This window comes from Ictidomys tridecemlineatus, chromosome 10, assembly GCF_052094955.1.
Source record: "Ictidomys tridecemlineatus isolate mIctTri1 chromosome 10, mIctTri1.hap1, whole genome shotgun sequence".
Taxonomy (NCBI): domain Eukaryota; kingdom Metazoa; phylum Chordata; class Mammalia; order Rodentia; family Sciuridae; genus Ictidomys; species Ictidomys tridecemlineatus.
In genome coordinates, this window is record NC_135486.1 from 115131834 (window position 1) to 115144731 (window position 12898).

At 40.1% G+C, this 12898-nt stretch overlaps 1 pseudogene; it reads left to right on the forward strand.

Annotated features, from left to right (window-relative positions):
• Nucleotides 1-10974: 10974 nt before the first annotated feature.
• Nucleotides 10975-12658, forward strand: LOC101967394 (serine/threonine-protein kinase 24 pseudogene; annotated as a pseudogene).
• The last annotated feature ends 240 nt before the right edge of the window (nucleotides 12659-12898 follow it).

Consider the following 12898-nt stretch of genomic DNA (forward strand, 5'->3'; position numbering starts at 1 on the left):
TCATGGCTTAAAACCCAAAACTCCTGCTCCTGGCTAGAAAACACCAAGGAAGGAATTGGCACAACAGAGCTTTAGCTGATAGCCACTCCTTGAAGCAATCACTGTTCTCAATTATTGTACTAAACTGGATCAAATGGGAAAACTCCATCCTCCAATGACTGTGGGAGGCCATCCTAGTACGTGATTTGAGTTACCTCCCTGGATGGGTGAGAGGTTCTTAAACACAGCTGTGTCCGAGCCATTCCCCACTCTTTCCCAGGTCCCAGGGCTTGTCCATGAAGAGGCGTGCCTGGCCACTGCCCTGAAGACCCAATCATTGCCCCTGACCTTGGGATGCTGTCCCCCTTAGCCTTCAATGGATGGGATTTTCCTTTGAATTTTTTGTTTCCCAATAAAAGCTCACTCCCTGGCATGTGCTCTCTCTCTCTCTCTCTCTCTCTCTCTCTCTCTCTCTCTCTCTCTCTCTCTCTCTCTCTCTCTCTCTCTCTCTTCTGTAAACCTCACCACCACATTAGGTGGCTGGAGTTGGGAGCTAGGAGAAGCTGTCTCGGAGCTGGGTTAAAGGTAATGAGAGTCTGACTCTTTAATTTAAAACTCACTAGCAATTTCTTATGAACTGAACATTCTTTCATGAAGCCTGCGCTGGTCGCATGGCAGAAGTGGCACCCAACGTGGGGCTTGAACCCATGACCCTGAGGTTAAGAGTCCCATGCTCTACCGACTGAGAAGTGACATTTAAGATAAAATCTTTAAACTAGGGTAAAGTTTATCCAGGTAATAAAAGTCAAAGAAAGGTTCAGGTAAAGGCAAAGACATAAACAGGGCAAGTGTTATCCTTGGGACAACATCAAGCCATCTAATATATATGTAATTGGAGCCCTGAAAGAGTAGAGACAGGAGGAACAGAAAAAAATCTGAAAAAATAATACTATTATCCAACTTGACTTAGGTGAAACTTATCAAATACTCCAATCTAAAAAAAAACAGAAAACATTTTTATATGTATGTGGATATAACATAAGCTATATTCTAGGCCATAATAAAAGGAGCAATAAATTTAAACTTTAAGTCATACAAAGTATATTCTCAGGCAAGTATAAAATTAGAAATCAATAATAGAAATATCTCCTGAAACTGCAAATATTGAGAAACTTCTAAATTACCCATAGGTCAAAAAAGAAATCAAAAGTAAAATTTAAAAAATGTGTTTTGTTTTATACATTAAAACCACTTTGCTGGGCTGGAGTTGTAGCTCAATGATAGAGCACTTGCCTAGCATGTGTGAGGCACTGGGTTCAATTCTTGGCACTGCGTATAAAATAAAAGTCAATTAAAAATAAATAAATAAAATGGATTATCTTTTAAAAAAACACACACTTCACTGGTATTTGATCCCTAGCACTACATAAAATAAATAAACAAAATAAAGGTATTGTGACCATCTACAACTAAAAATATTGAAGATCATAATAAATAAATAAAACCACTTTACTGAGGAAGGAGTAACATACAAAACATTGGACATATTAATAAATAAAAGTCGATGAGTTCAGAGATAAATATACCCATGAAGTCACCATAAACTATGCTATAAATATATCCATCACCTCCAAAACTTTACTCTCATTCTCTTTATTTATCATTATAATTTCTGTATGTTAAAAGACACAATATAAGTTCTACTGTCTTAGCAAATTTTTAAGTATACAAAGTATAATTGATAACTATAGGCTCTATCTCGCCAGTCACCTGCACTGACGAGATGAACTGGGTTCACAAGAGCTGGCTGCAACATCAAGCTCAGAAAATGATGAAAAAGCACAGGACACAGAAGAAATTTTCACATGGAGGGTGGACTGCTCTGTGACCTTAAAGGTCAGCTTCCACGCTGGAAAGAGCACTAGAAAAGAGAGTGTGCACCCAGAATCTCTTTATGTTTATAGGGGAGACACATAGGAGTTTCAATAGAATGTTCTTCACCAAATAAGGCAGGGGATACAGTTTCAAAGGGGGTTGTCTAATCCCACTGGGTAACGCTCAAGTCCAGGGCTAGAGCAAACTTCTTTGCAGAGTGAAGAGGGGGGGCCACTCCACTGCATAGAGTAAGGTGTGTGATACTAGACCAGCACCCCCTTACTCAAAGCTGAGAGAGGATGCTCAGCTTATGGGCAGGCAGCCTCCCACAGATCTATATACTGTATAGTAGAGATCACTATGACATATTCACCTTGTATAATTGTAAATCTATACACTTTGGCTTTGTACAAAAGCCTCGCCAGCTCCCTGGCAACCACCATTCTACTGACCTACGAGGCTCTTCCATGTTCTTCTACATTTTTAAAAATGGCAGAATTTCTTTCTTTCTTTAGGGCAGAGTAATATTCCACTGTATATGCATACCACAATTTCTTTATCTATTTATTCATCAGTGGACATTTAAGTTGCTTTCATGAACCACAGTATCAGGTATAATCACAACTATTACCCCACTATTGAAAACCAATTTCCTGTGTTATCCAGCTTCATTGCTGTGACAAAACACCCGAAATAAACAACTTCAGATGAATACATTTATTTTGGCTCACATTTTAAGAGATCACTATCCATGGCACAATACCCATTGCTTTGGGTATGTGCAAAGAATGAACATCATGGTGGTGAGTAAATGACACAGGAAATCTGCTCACCTCATGGAAGACAGGAAGCAGAAAGAGAGGGAAGAAGGGCCCTGTGTCCCCATGTACCTCTATACCACCAATGATCTACTTCCTCCAGCCAGGCTCCACCTCCTAAGTACCCATCACCTCCTAATAGCACCATCAGCTTGGGACCAAGCCTTCAATACATGAGTCTTTGGGGTCATTGCAGATATAAACCATACAATTAAATACCAAAAAAATGAAGAGAAAACAATCAAAATATGTCACTACAAAAGGGAAGTCATCAAAACTTTGCAGAAAAATCTACAAAGAGAGAAATAAAAGAACTAAAAAAATGACATAAGACAATTTTAAAATGGAAATAGTAATCCTTTACTTATCACCAATCACTTTACATGCAATGAAATTAATAATCAAAAGACCTAGAGTGGCTGAATTGATTTAAGAGAACAAAATCCAACTATATGCTGTCTTCATGAGATTCTCTTCAGGTTTCAGGTCACACATAGGCTGAAAGTAAAGGAAAAGAAAAAGATATTCCATGCAAACAGTAACTGAAAGAAAACATGGTGAGGTTATACTTATATAAGACACATAGGTAAGTCAAAACTGGCATTAGAGACAAAAAATGTCATTATATAATGATTAAAGGGTCAATTCAATAGGAAAATGTAATGATTAAAAATAGGTATGCAAACTGGTTGCAGTGGGACACGCCTGTAATCCCAGCCACTAGGGAGGCTGAGACAGGAGAATCACCAGTTTATAGCCAGCCTCAGCAATGGAAAGGCAATAAGGTACTCAATGAGACCCTGTCTCTAAATAAAATACAAAATAGGGCTTGGGATGTGGCTCAGTGGTCAAGTGTCCCTGAGTTCAATCCCCAGAACCCCAAGAAAAAAAAAGGTATGCAACCAACATCACTCTACCTAATTTAAGGCAAACACTGACAGATCTGAAGGAAGATATCATCAGCAACACAATAACAGTAGGAGCCATTAATTCATAACAGATTAATCATGTAGACAGAAAATCCATATGGAAACAGAATACTTGAACACAATACACCAAATGGACCTAACACAATGGAAATACAATTGGAAGGACACGGGAGCTAATATGAAGGATTCCTAATGAACAAAGCTGGAATAATTTGACCAAAAGATAAGTAATGTGATGCTGGATTGCAACCCAAAAGACAAAATAAATCTCCATGAGCTTATTTGTGCATAAGTAATTAAACAAATGGAGGAGAAAGGAAGTCTTCCGCTCAGAAGCATTACAAATAATTCAAGTGGACACACATCTCACACACAAACACACTTTTGCCACCAGGCGTCACTTGGCTCCGGCCCCTGCCCCCAATTTCATTCTCCTAACTGCTTTCTCAACCCCTTGGGCTAGACTTTGTGACTTTTTTTTAATGTGGTGCTGAGAATCCAACCCAAGGTCTCACCTGCTCTCCCTGAGCTACAACCCCAGCCCAGTAACTGGTTTTTAAAGCACAAATAAATAATGGGAAATGTGAATTTTAAAAATAAAAAAATAAAAACCTAGCTAACACAGCCTTAACCTCGGGATGAAGATTCTGGAGGAGCCTCACCCTCCAGAATAGACACGTGGGCGCTCCCAGCCACCCAGACTGCACATCCATTCCTTCACCAGGACCATCCGGATGGCTCTTCTGGTCTCCCCTTCTAGGAACCACCAGGTCTCCAGAGTGCACTGAGTTTAGTTCCGACCCATCCGTCTAAAGACTGTCTAAGGGATGGGCCTGTCTGTCTTCCTCACCTCAAGATGCCCCTCCTCTACCCCTTTGGCACCTGGCAGAGAGCACCTTCTGGTGGAGGAGGATACCCATGACCTGAGAGGGCCAGGGCGATGCAATCTGGCTCTCACTGTGGATCTGAGGAGTTGAGATCCTAGAAGGTCCACATGGGGCTCAGAAAGTGGAGGATAAGTAGGGATGGCCAAATTTCCTTCTAGGAAGTCCCAATCACTGTGCCAAGAACAATGGCTTCTGTGGTGAAAGATGCTGAATTGCTGCCAACACTCTTAATGAGTCATATCACACATTAACATAGAAAAATCTCGCAGAAGTCCCTAAGTAAAATGAAAATCTACCATGAAAGTTTCTTCTCAATTATGTTTTGTATGTCCAAAGCATCAAAGGGGTTCAGTGTTTCAGTTTGTTGTTTCGTTATTATTATTAATTACAGACATTTGAATCCCAACCATACCTGATGAGCAGAGGAGGGTCAACATCAAGACCCACAAAAAAAAAAGAGGAAAAGGACTGAATAATATGAGGTGAGGATATGAATGTGGCTTTTTTCCCCCTCAAGTGAAAGTTTAACTTCTTCCCAATTGTAGAGGAAAGATTTGGAACTGTTGCCACCAGTGATTTAAAAGGAAGCCAAGGGATGAAAAAATAAAATTTGTTTTTTGGCTCCACTTGATATCAGAATAAGGATTTGTAGAAGAATCAATCAACCTTGCAACAGCCCACAGGAAGAATAGAAAAAAGTATTGATGAGTTTCCCAATGATAAGAAATTAGCAATGTGGGTACTGGAAGAAGTCCTGATAGGAAAGTGTAATCATTTCTTACAACTGCCAAAACAAAGCTTAGGGAAATCTTTAACAAAGTCCACTGTCCCTGTGTTCTCAGTTCCAATATAGCTGCTAACATCAGAAATGGTAAAAATGTTTTTAAAAGCTCTTTTTAATATTCAAAATATTCATATTTAAATATAATTAATATAAAATATTTTTAATATTTGAATATGACTTAGATGCACCTTGGAAAATTTTCTGTCCTAGCTCCACTGGCAGTAAATTCCTTAAATGAGACTGCATCTTCTGAAGTACATGGAGAGTGAATATTAAATAGTTCAATTAGGAGGATCCAGAGGAGAAAGAAGTGTTTGGGTGGCCACTAGAAAAGTGACCAATGGGGGCTACCATATTTGTTTGTGTGCATCTTATACAGGAGCTGAACGGAACATGAAATTGGAATCTGAATGGACAGTACTGATGGACTACCCAGGACACAAATGAAGGGGGAAAGGGAGCCAAGGAATGTGTGTCTCTAAGCCAGAGTTCAAGGAGAGAATTTTCATTCAAAAGAAGAATAGCTTTATTTCCCATGAGTCATTAATGGCGTAACTAAAGATGTTAGAGGACTCAGACAAAGAATACAGCCAGAGGTGTAAAACAAAAGAAGAAGAAAAAAATGTCAAGTGTACTCTGTCCACAGTGCTATTGTACAATACCTCATGAGCTAGGTAAATCCCACCCAATGAAGAGTTGTATCTCCCTCTGGAGGGATGACAGGGAGACTTGCTAGAGACTGAGGGCCAGCTGAATTCCAATGATTATCCCAGATTTCCACATGAGGAGATAGATATTTTTTAACCTCCAAGATGTCCTCCTAACATACTCCCACAGTAATCTTCAAGCTTTCTCTGCTCTCCAATTACCAGTAATGTTACCCTGAAGTGAAAATGTCTTTTTCTTCCCAGAACAGGTGGTTAGTGTTGAAATCTGTTTATGGTATTCTGAGGATTCCTTTATCCAGACAATAGCATGAAGATTGAGATGGGGGGAAAAATAGCAATATACTATTACATATTTCTTAGTTGTGAAGTTGTATAATATCACTTGATGGTAGACTGATAAAGGTATTGTTAGACCTGGATGCAAAGAAAAGACCACCCACTCCAATTAAAATCAAATTAAAGCAAACTTATTATTTCGACTGGCTGTGCTGCCTCTCCCAACAAAAACCATGGGAACAAAAGACAGCCCCGCAACTTTCTAGAAGCGCAGTTTTATAGCCCAGAAAGTTACACAAGGGGGGGGGGGGTTGAGAACTTACAGATAACAAAACTCTGAAGAGCATAACACAAAGGCTAGTTTATAATTTTGTTGGCCCCAACATCAGAATTTATGAAGGTCATTAGAGCCTCAGAGAGGGTTGTGATCTGGTTAGGGAAAGCCAGGCATGGGTGAGTTCAAGGCATGGGCAGCCATTCCAAGCAAGTTTAGAATTCTCAGTAATTTAGAGTAAAGCCAAAATTAGCTTTTCATGCCTTTGTGGCAAGTGGCTACCAATTTTAAGAGGGAATCAGGCTGGGTTTATCAGTATATGCTGTGACCCTTAAAGCAACACTAAAATAAAACCATTGTAAATAATAAATCAACAAAGGAAATGAAGTGGAATGATTTTAAAATCTTGATTTATCAAAAAGAAGGTGGGAAAAGAAAGAAATACAACAAAATGCAAATAGCAAGATAATAGACACCAATCTCACTGTATTAATGATCACATTAAATATAAATGATCTGAGTTACCCTAAACCAAAGGCAGAGAGTTTGGTTATATCATCTTAAAAAGAAAGTCCCAACTATGATCATTTTATATGAAGACCCATATATGTTTAAAGTAAAAGAATTAAAATGATATAAGATGTCAATACTAAAGAAATCTAGAATGACTATATTATATCAACAGATTTCAGAGCAAAGAATAGTACCAGAGATAAAGTTCATTTCCTAGTGATAAAGGTGTCAATTTTTGTCATGTATTTCACCTTTAAATACATTACAAACTCCACAATATGCTGGTTTTGTTTTGTAAAATAGTCAATTACTTTCCTGTTGTGGTTCTCCAAAGAAACAGAACCAATAGGATGTCTATGTGTATACACATATGCATAAATGTGTGGGTGTGTGAGATTTATTATAAGTAATTAACTCACATGATTATGATAGCTGGCAATTCAAATCCGCCATGTGGGATGGCAGCCTCAAGACCCAGAAAAAGCTGATGTTCAAGTTTAAACGCCATCAGGCAGGAAGAGCAAAGATGGCTGATGAAGTCCAATGCTATAGAATTCCCTCCTGCTCCAGGGAAAGGTTATTTGTTTTCTATTCAGATTGTCAACTGATTGCATGAGGCCCACCCTCATTAGAAAGAGCCATTGGCTTTACTAAAGGCTATCAATTTAAATTTAATCTCATCGAAAAGCATCCTCACAGAAACAACTAGAATAATTTTTGGCCAAATATCTGTACACCTTGTGAATCAGAAATATAATACATACATCTATCATCAAAATTACTTTTTAGAGAGATTTAAATAACAGCAGATATATTCATTCATTACCATTTCTGGTGCTTTTATATTCCTTTGTGTAGAAAGAGATCTTCATCTGGTGTCATGTTCTTCTGCCTAAGGAACTTTCATTAACACTTCTTGAAGAGTTCACCTACTATAGATAAAATTTTTCAGCTTTCTTATACCTGAAAACTTCTTTATTTAACCTTTTTTTTTGAAAGGTTTTTTTGAAAGTTATAGAACTCTAGGTTAAAAGTGCTTTCTTTCAGTATTTTAAAGAATTTTCTCTCTTACATTGTTTCCAATGAGAAATGCAAGGTCATCTTTGTCTTTGTTCTGCTATAAAAATCAAGTCAAAATCAGAGACATAAATGTAAAAGTTAAAACTGTAAAACCCTTAGATGGTAGCACAGATGTGAATTTTCACAGCTTTGGATTAAATAATGTCTACTTAAATATGCAGCAAAAATCACAAAGAACAAAAGAAAAAAATGAATAAGTGGATTTCATCAAAATTAAAAACTTTATTTTTTTGTGGTGCTGGGGATTGAGCCCAGGGCCTTGTGCATGCAAGGCAAGCACATTACCAACTAAGCTATATCCCCAGCCCCCAAATTAAAACTTTTGTGCATTAATGAACACTATCAAGAAAGTAAAATACAACCCATAGAGTGGAAGAAAATGCTTGGAAATAATGTTTCTAATAAATATCTAATATCCATAATATGTAAAGAGCTCTTAGGTTATAACAACAAAACCACAAATAATTCAAATTTAACATTTGCAAAGGATTTGAGCCAATGTTTCTCTAAAGAAGATATACAAGTGGTCAATAGCAAGTGTAAAAATGTTTAACATCATTATCCATTAGGGAAGTGCAAATCAAAACAAAGAGATGACACTTTATATCCACTTGGATGGCTAGAATTTTGCTTTAAAACAAAGACACATAAAAAAATGACAAGTTTTGGGGCAGGGATTGTGGCTCAGTGCTGGATCGCTCACCTAGCATGTGTGAGGCTCTGGGTTCAATCCTCAGTACCACATAAAAATAAAATAAAAATATTGTGTCCATCTACAACTAAAAAAATAAAAATATTTTTTAAAATTACCAGTGTTGTTGAGAATGTGGCTAGGATAAGAACTTTACACAGGGCTGGTAGATATGTAAAAATAATGCAGCTGTTCTGGAAGTAAGTTTGACAGTTTCTCTAAAAGTCACACAGAGTCATCATATATCCCAGCAATTCTACTCCTAAGTATTTACTCAAGAGAATCAAAAGTATGTTTACCAAAAAAAAAGTGATATGAAAACATTTATAGAAATAGCATTCATAATACCCCCCAAAATGGAAACAACAGAAATGTTCAGATAAACAAAATATGGGATATGGTAATAATGGAATAATCAACCATACAGAGAAATAAAGTGCTGAAACATGCTACAACATGAATGAACCCTGAAAACATATGCTGCCAGGCACAGTGGCACACACCTGTAATCCCAGCAGCTTGGGAGGCTGAGGCAGGAGGATCACTAATTTAAGGCCAGCCTCAGCAACTTAGGGAGGCCCTAATCAACTCAGTGAGACCCTGTCTCAAAGTAAAAAACAAAAGGGCTGGGGATGTGGCTTAATGGTAAAGTGTCCCTGGGTTCAATTCCCAGTACCAAAAGAAAGAAGAAGAAAAGAAAGAAAACATTGTGCTAAGTGAAAGAAGTCAAGATGCAAAAGACCACATTTTGCTTGATTTCATTTATATGAAAAGCCCAAGGTAGAAAAATCCACAGAAGCCATAGCTGAGTGGTTATTTACATTTAGAGGTTGGGGGATAAGCATTTTTCAATTGAAAAATATTCTAAAATTGTGTTTATGAATATACAACTCTGTGTCTATACTGAAATCCATTTAATTATATACTGTAAATGAATAAATTACATGGTTTGTGGATTGTATCTCAATAAAGCTATTTTTAAAGGAGTAGGATAAGGAAGAATAATGATGGCATTTGGGTTTTGTTCCTTGGTCCCCATGTCCGAGCTCTGGCTATAGCAGATAAAGGATTCTCATGAAACACTTTTGTAACAGGAAGAAAAGTTTTTTTCTAGTTGTTACCAGATGATCTGTTGATCATCTGACATACTTGGGGATAACTTAAGAAACAGTAACTATATATAATGAGACTTTTATGGGTGAGAAGGAACTACAGAGAAAGAGAACTCTGCAAAAAGATGGTGGAGGGCAGCATTCTCCAACAGAAATAAGGAAAGAGTCAAGAAACCTGATACTTAGATTTAAAGGATCTACTGAATCGCCCTGTTTTGTAAACCTCCCTGGTTGGTAGGTCCCAATCCAGCAGTAAATCTCTATCACCTTCGCTCAGTGATATTGAGGATTATGGTCCTGCATTTGAGTTGCTGCTGCCCTGGAAACTGTGATCCCATGCAGTGCACCAAGTGAAGAACTAGAATTGAGCAGAAATCAGAGCCATCTTTCCTGTTCCTATACCCCTCCCTTCCCTTTGTTCACCTTTGTCTGATTTACTGAACTTCTCTTCTTCCTCTCCCCATTCCTTTATTGTGACTTAGCCTCCACATATCCACAAAAAATATTCAACCTTTGATTTGGGGGGATTGGCTTATTTCAGTTAGCATGATAGTCTCCAGATCCATCCATTTACTTGCAAATGTCAGAAAGTTGTTCTTCTTTAATGGCTGAGTAATATTCCATGAGGTATATATACCAAAATTTCTTCATCTGTTATGAATTGTGCTGCTATAAACATTAATGTAGCTGTGTCACTTGTAGTATGCTGATTTTAAGTCTTTTGCCGGAAAGAATGGGGTCCTAATTAGAAAAATATATATTCCATGCTTGTATAATTTTATGAAAGTGGATTCTACTAGCACGTATAATTAAGAAGAATCCATTTAAAAATGAAGAAAATAGACTCCGGCTCCAGGCGGCCAGCGCAAGCGGACCCAGGCCGCCCTGCTGCAGCCGAGCATCGTGGCGCGCAGCAGTAGCAACAGCAGCAGCTCGCGAGAGGCCCCGCGCCCCCCGCAGCCCCTCCCTGCTCCATGCACGGAGACATGGCCCACCGTCCGCCACTGAGACCCGGCCGGCCGGGGCTGCGGTGGCCTCGGGCTCCCGCGAGGCCCGCGGGTCTGGTTGCCCCCGCGGATCACCGCAGTCTGGCCGTCCCCGTGCCAGGAAGTGGCCGTCCTGAGCGCCATGGCCCACTTCCCGGTGCAGTCGGGCCTGCCGGCCATGCAGAACCTAAAAGCAGACCCAGAAGAGCTTTTTACGAAATTGGAGAAAATTGGAAAGGGCTCTTTTGGTGAGGTGTTCAAAGGCATTGACAATCGGACTCAGAAAGTGGCTGCCATAAAAATCATTGATCTGGAAGAAGCTGAAGATGAGATAGAGGACATTCAACAAGAAATCACAGTGCTGAGTCAGTGTGACGGTCCCTATGTAACCAAATATTATGGATCCTACTTGAAGGATACTAAATTGTGGATAATAATGGAATACCTTGGCGGAGGCTCTGCCCTGGATCTATTAGAACCTGGCCCTGTAGATGAAACTCAGATTGCCACCATATTAAGAGAAATTCTGAAAGGACTTGATGATCTTCATTCAGAGAAGAAAATCCACAGAGACATCAAAGCCGCCAGTGTTCTGCTGTGGAGCATAGAGAGGTGAAGCTGGCCGACTTCAGAGTGGCGGGCCAGCTGACAGATACCCAGTTAAAGCGGAACACCTTCGTGGGCACCCCCTTCTGGATGGCGCCCGAGGTCATTAAACAGTCAGTCAGTCAGCTTACAACTCGAAGGCAGACATCTGGTCACTGGGTATGACAGCTATAGAACTGGCAAAAGGGGAGCCCCGCATTCTGAGCTGCATCCCATGAAGGTTTTATTCCTGATTCCAAAGAACAACCCTCCCCCACACACACACACTGGAAGGGAACTACAGCAAACCCCTCAAGGAGTTCGTGGAGGCCTGTCTGAACAAGGAGCAGAGCTTTAGACCCACTGCTAAGGAGCTGCTGAAGCACAAATTCATAATGCGCAATGCAAAGCAGACATCCTACCTGACGGAGCTCATTGACAGGTACAAGCGGTGGAAGGCCGAGCAGAGCCAGGACGATTCCAGCTCTGAGGACTCGGATGCGGAAACAAATGGCCAGGCATCTGGAGGTAGTGACTCCAGGGACAGGATCTTCACAATCCAAGAGAAGAATCCCAAGAATCTGGAGAACGGAGCTCTTCAGCCATCGGATTTGGAGAGAAACAAGATGAAAGACATCCCCAAGAGGCCTTTCTCTCAGTGTTTATCAACAATTATTTCTCCTCTGCTTGCGGAGCTGAAGGAGAAGAGCCAAGCATGTGGGGGGAACCTGGGGTCCATAGAGGAGCTGCGAGGGGCCATCTACCTGGCAGAAGAGGCCTGCTCCAGGATCTCCGACACCATGGTGGCCCAGCTGGTGCAGTGGCTGCAGAGATATTCTCTAAGTGGTGGAGGAACTTCGTCCCACTGAAACCCTTTGGCCTCTGGGGTTTTGTTTTTCCTCCTTTCTTTTGCATCCTCCTTTTGAAAGGAGAACCTTTGCCGGCTCTGCTGGAGGCGCCACAGAGGGCCACCCCCAAGGCCGAGTGGTCCAGGGACACACTCAGCCCTTGCTCTGCCACAGCCTGATGAAGTCTCTCGCATGGGGTGGAGAGGGCCAGCTCCTTCAAGCAATTATTTTATTTTTTTATTGTTTTTAATTTTAACCATAGTGCACATATTCAAGGAAAATGTCTTTGAAAACAAAACCCCTGAAGTGTATATTTGGGATTGTGATAAGGCAACTAAAGACATGAAACCTCAGGTATCCTGCTTTATTTAAGTCGATAACTCCCCTGGGAGATGGAGAATCGCTGGTGGATCTGTGTACAGACTGTATATAGCGTCATTTTTACAGAAACCCCTTTGGCGTGCATAAGGAATCACTGCGTACAAATCGGCCAAGTGCTTCTGTAGATAAGGTCCGTGGAGTAAATATTTGACAGGCCATAACTTGAGTCTATTGCCTTGCCTTTATTACATGTAAATTTTGAATCATGTGAC